Source organism: Panulirus ornatus, chromosome 56 (assembly GCF_036320965.1).
Source record: "Panulirus ornatus isolate Po-2019 chromosome 56, ASM3632096v1, whole genome shotgun sequence".
Lineage (NCBI taxonomy): Eukaryota > Metazoa > Arthropoda > Malacostraca > Decapoda > Palinuridae > Panulirus > Panulirus ornatus.
The window spans coordinates 33613996-33619995 of NC_092279.1; the positions used below are offsets into that span (position 1 = coordinate 33613996).

The 6000-nt window shown below is 41.0% G+C and overlaps 1 protein-coding gene across 1 annotated transcript in view; it reads left to right on the forward strand.

Moving 5' to 3' along the window:
• LOC139765805 (glutamate receptor ionotropic, kainate glr-3-like) overlaps positions 1-6000 on the forward strand; it is a 65904-nt gene that overhangs the window by 19634 nt on the left and 40270 nt on the right. The gene's annotated exons all lie outside the window — the stretch shown is intronic.

The following is a 6000-nucleotide window of genomic DNA, read 5'->3' on the forward strand; positions in this document are numbered from 1 at the left end:
ACTATAGGTTTGGTTAGATTTACACGACTGATATTATACATAAGACGATTCCAGAGCTAAAATTAAAAGACACTTCAAAATTTGTCAAAACTAAACGAGGTTTGATCATTCTGATCGTCGGAAAAGAGAAAATACTTTCTTATGGAAAGGTTGTAGTTCTTATCCATCATATTATTCTATACTTAATCGCCGTTTTCCGCGTAAGCAAGGTAGCGCCAGGAAACAGACGAAAAAAGACTCATCCACTCACATACACATATATACACATATACGCACATACACGCGTACATATATGTATATATATATATATATATATATATATATATATATATATATATATATATATATATATATATATATATATATTTATTTATGTATTCATTTACTTATTATGCTTTGTTGCTGTCTCCCGCGTTAGCAAGGTAGCGCAAGGACACAGACGAAAGAATGGCCTAACCCGCCCACATACACCTACATATACACATGTATATACACACACGTCCACAAACGCACATATACATACCCATACATTTCAAAGTATACATATATATATATATATATATATATATATATATATATATATATATATATATATATATATATATATATATATATATATATATATTTATTTTTTATTTTGCTTTGTCGCTGTCTCCCGCGTTTGCGAGGTAGCGCAAGGAAACAGACGAAAGAAATGGCCCCATACACATGTATATACATACACGTCCACACACGCAAATATACATAACCATACATACGTGTCGTAGAGAGGACGGGAGCGGGGGGCCAGAAAACCTCCCCTCCTTGTATTTTAACTTTCTAAAAATGGGAAACAGAAGGAGTCACGCGGGGAGTGCTCATCCTCCTCGTAGACTCAGATTGGGGTGTCTTAATGTGTGTGGATGTAACCAAGATGTGAAAAAAGGAGAGATAGGTAGTGTGTTTGAGGAAAGGAACCTGGAGGTTTTGGCTCTGATTGAAACGAAGCTCAAGGGTAAAGGGGAAGAGTGGTTTGGGAATGTCTTGGAAGTAAAGTCAGGGGTTAGTGAGAGGACAAGAGCAAGGGAAGGAGTAGTAGTACTCCTGAAACAGGAGTTGTGGGAGTATGTGATAGAATGTAAGAAAGTAAATTCTAGATTAATATGGGTAAAACTGAAAGTTGATGGAGAGAGATGGGTGATTATTGGTGCATATGCACCTGGGCATAAGAAGAAAGATCAGGAGAGGCAAGTGTTTTGGGAGCAGCTGAATGAGTGTGTTAGTGGTTTTGATGCACGAGACCGGGTTATAGTGTTGGGTGATTTGAACGCAAAGGTGAGTAATGTGGCAGTTGAGGGAACAATTGGTATACATGGGGTGTTCAGTGCTGTAAATGGAAATGGTGAAGAGCTTGTAGATTTATGTGCTGAAAAAGGACTGGTGATTGGGAATACGTGGTTTAAAAAGCGAGATATACATAAGTATACGTATGTAAGTAGGAGAGATGGCCAGAGAGCGTTATTGGATTACGTGTTAATTGACAGGCGCGTGAAAGAGAGACTTTTGGATATTAATGTGCTGAGAGGTGCAACTGGAGGGATGTCTGACCATTATCTTGTGGAGGCTAAGGTGAAGATTTGTATGGGTTTTCAGAAAAGAAGAGTGAATGTTGGGGTGAAGAGGGTGGTGAGAGTAAGTGAGCTTGGGAAGGAGACTTGTGTGAGGAAGTACCAGGAGAGACTGAGTACGGAATGGAAAAAGGTGAGAACAATGGAAGTAAGGGGAGTGGGGAAGGAATGGAATGTATTTAGGGAATCAGTGATGGATTGCGCAAAAGATGCTTGTGGCATGAGAAGCGTGGGAGGTGGGTTGATTAGAAAGTGAGGTGAGTGGTGGGATGAAGAAGTAAGATTATTAGTGAAAGAGAAGAGAGAGGAATTTGGACGATTTTTGCAGGGAAAATATGCAATTGAGTGGGAGATGTATAAAAGAAAGAGACAGGAGGTCAAGAGAAAGGTGCAAGAGGTGAAAAAGAGGGCAAATGAGAGTTGGGGTGAAAGAGTATCATTAAATTTTAGGGAGAATAAAAAGATGTTCTGGAAGGAGGTAAATAAAGTGCGTAAGACAAGGGAGCAAATGGGAACTTCAGTGAAGGGCGCTAATGGGGAGGTGATAACAAGTAGTGGTGATGCGAGAAGGAGATGGAGTAAGTATTTTGAAGGTTTGTTGAATGTGTTTGACGATAGGGTGGCAGATATAGGGTGTTTTGGTCGAGGTGGTGTGCAAAGTGAGAGGGTTAGGGAAAATGATTTGGTAAACAGAGAAGAGGTAGTAAAAGCTTTGCGGAAAATGAAAGCCGGCAAGGCAGCAGGTTTGGATGGTATCGCAGTGGAATCTATTAAAAAAGGGGGTGACTGTATTGTTGACTGGTTGGTAAGGTTATTTAATGTATATATGACTCATGGTGAGGTGCCTGAGGATTGACGGAATGCGTGCATAGTGCCATTGTACAAAGGGAAAGAGGATAAGAGTGCGTGCTCAAATTACAGAGGTATAAGTTTGTTGAGTATTCCTGGTAAATTATATGGGAGGGTATTGATTGAGAGGGTGAAGGCATATACAGAGTATCAAATTGGGGAGGAGCAGTGTGGTTTCAGAAGTGGTAGAGGATGTGTGGATCAGGTGTTTGCTTTGAAGAATGTATGTGAGAAATACGTAGAAAAGAAAATGGATATGTATGTAGCATTTATGGATCTGGAGAAGGCATATGATAGAGTTGATAGAGATGCTCTGTGGAAGGTATTAAGAATATATGGTATGGGAGGCAAGTTGTTAGAAGCAGTGAAAAGTTTTTATCGAGGATGTAAGGCATGTGTACGTGTAGGAAGAGGGGAAAGTGATTGGTTCTCAGTGAATGTAGGTTTGCGGCAGGGGTGTGTGATGTCTCCATGGTTGTTTAATTTGTTTATGGATGGGGTTGTTAGGGAGGTGAATACAAGAGTTTTCGAAAGAGGGGTAAGTATGCTGTCTGTTGTGGATGAGAAAGCTTGGGAAGTGAGTCAGTTGTTGTTCGCTGATGATACAGAGCTGGTGGCTGATTCATGTAAGAAACTGCAGAAGCTGGTGACTGAGTTTGGTAAAGTGTGTGAAAGAAGAAAGTTAAGAGTAAATGTGAAGAAGAGCAAGGTTATTAGGTACAGTAGGGTTGAGGGTCAAGTCAATTGGGAGGTTTCCCCTTTTAGAAAGTTAGAATAAAAGGAGGGGAGGGTTTTCAGCCCCTCGATCCCGTCCCCTTTAGTCGCCTACTACGACACGTAAGGAATGCGTGGGAAGTATATATATATATATATATATATATATATATATATATATATATATATATATATATATATATATATATATATATATATATATATATATATTTTTTTTTTATACTTTGTCGCTGTCTCCCGCGTTTGCGAGGTAGCGCAAGAAAACAGACGAAAGAAATGGCCCAACCCCCCCCCATACACATGTATATACATACGTCCACACACGCAAATATACATACCTACACAGCTTTCCATGGTTTACCCCAGACGCTTCACATGCCTTGATTCAATCCACTGACAGCACGTCAGCCCCGGTATACCACATCGCTCCAATTCACTCTATTCCTTGCCCTCCTTTCACCCTCCTGCATGTTCAGGCCCCGATCACACAAAATCTTTTTCACTCCATCTTTCCACCTCCAATTTGGTCTCCCTCTTCTCCTTGTTCCCTCCACCTCCGACACATATATCCTCTTGGTCAATCTTTCCTCACTCATCCTCTCCATGTGCCCAAACCACTTCAAAACACCCTCTTCTGCTCTCTCAACCACGCTCTTATTATTTCCACACATCTCTCTTACCCTTACGTTACTCACTCGATCAAACCACCTCACACCACACATTGTCCTCAAACATCTCATTTCCAGCACATCCAGGAATACCTGGTTTAAAAAGCGAGATATACATAAGTATACTTATGTAAGTAGGAGAGATGGCCAGAGAGCGTTATTGGATTACGTGTTAATTGACAGGCGTGCGAAAGAGAGACTTTTGAATGTTAATGTGCTGAGAGGTGCAACTGGAGGGATGTCTGATCATTATCTTGTGGAGGCTAAGGTGAAGATTTGTATGGGTTTTCAGAAAAGAAGAGTGAATGTTGGGGTGAAGAGGGTGGTGAGAGTAAGTGAGCTTGAGAAGGAGACCTGTGTGAGGAAGTACCAGGAGAGACTGAGTAGAGAATGGAAAAAGGTGAGAACAATGGAAGTAAGGGGAGTGAGGGAGGAATGAGATGTATTTAGGGAATCAGTGATGGATTGCGCAAAAGATGCTTGTGGCATGAGAAGAGTGGGAGGTGGGTTGATTATAAAGGGTAGTGAGTGGTGGGATGAAGAAGTAAGAGTATTAGTGAAAGAGAAGAGAGAGGCATTTGGACGATTTTTGCAGGGAAAAAATGCAATTGAGTGGGAGATGTATAAAAGAAAGAGACAGGAGGTCAAGAGAAAGGTGCAAGAGGTGAAAAAAAGGGCAAATGAGAGATGGGGTGAGAGAGTATCATTAAATTTTAGGGAGAATAAAAAGATGTTCTGGAAGGAGGTAAATAAAGTGCGTAAGACAAGGGAGCAAATGGAAGCTTCAGTGAAGGGCGCAAATGGGGAGGTGATAACAAGTAGTGGTGATGTGAGGAGATGGCGTGAGTATTTCGAAGGTTTGTTGAATATATATATATATATATATATATATATATATATATATATATATATATATATATATATATATATATATATATATATATATATATATATATATATATATATATATATTTTCTTTTTTTTTTTTTTTTGCTTTGTCGCTGTCTCCCGCGTTTGCGAGGTAGCGCAAGGAAACAGACGAAAGAAATGGCCCAACCCACCCCATACACATGTATATACATACGTCTACACACGCAAATATACATACCTACACAACTTTCCATGGTTTACCCCAGACGCTTCACATGCCCTGAATCAATCCACTGACAGCACGTCAACCCCGGTATACCACATCGATCCAATTCACTCTATTCCTTGCCCTCCTTTCACCCTCCTGCATGTTCAGGCCCCGATCACACAAAATCTTTTTCATTCCATCTTTCCACCTCCAATTTGGTCTCCCACTTCTCCTCGTTCCCTCCACCTCCGACACATATATCCTCTTGGTCAGTCTTTCCTCACTCATTCTCTCCATGTGCCCATTCCATTTCAAAACACCCTCTTCTTCTCTCTCAACCACGCTCTTTTTATTTCCACACATCTCTCTTACCCTTACGTTACTTACTCGGTCAAACCACCTCACACCACATATTGTCCTCAAACATCTCATTTCCAGCACATCCATCCTCCTGCGCACAACTCTATCCATAGCCCACGCCTCGCAACCATACAACATTGTTGGAACCAATATTCCTTCAAACATACCCATTTTTGCTTTCCGAGATAATGTTCTCGACTTCCACACATTCTTCAAGGCTCCCAGGATTTTCGCCCCCTCCCCCACCCTATGATCCACTTCCGCTTCCATGGTTCCATCCGCTGCCAGATCCACTCCCAGATATCAAAAACACTCTACTTCCTCCAGTTTTTCTCCATTCAAACTTACCTCCCAATTGACTTGACCCTCAACCCTATTGCACCTAATAACCTTGCTCTTATTCACATTTGATCTTAACTTTCTTCTTTCACACACTTTACCAAACTCAGTCACCAGCTTCTGCAGTTTCTCACATGAATCAGCCACCAGCGCTGTATCATCAGCGAACAACAACTGACTCACTTCCCAAGCTCTCTCATCCACAACAGACTTCATACTTGCCCCTCTTTCCAAAACTCTTGCATTCACCTCCCTAACAACCCCATCCATAAACAAATTAAACAACCATGGAGACATCACACACCCCTGCCGCAAACCTACATTCACTGAGAACCAATGACTTTCCTCTCTTCCTACACGTACA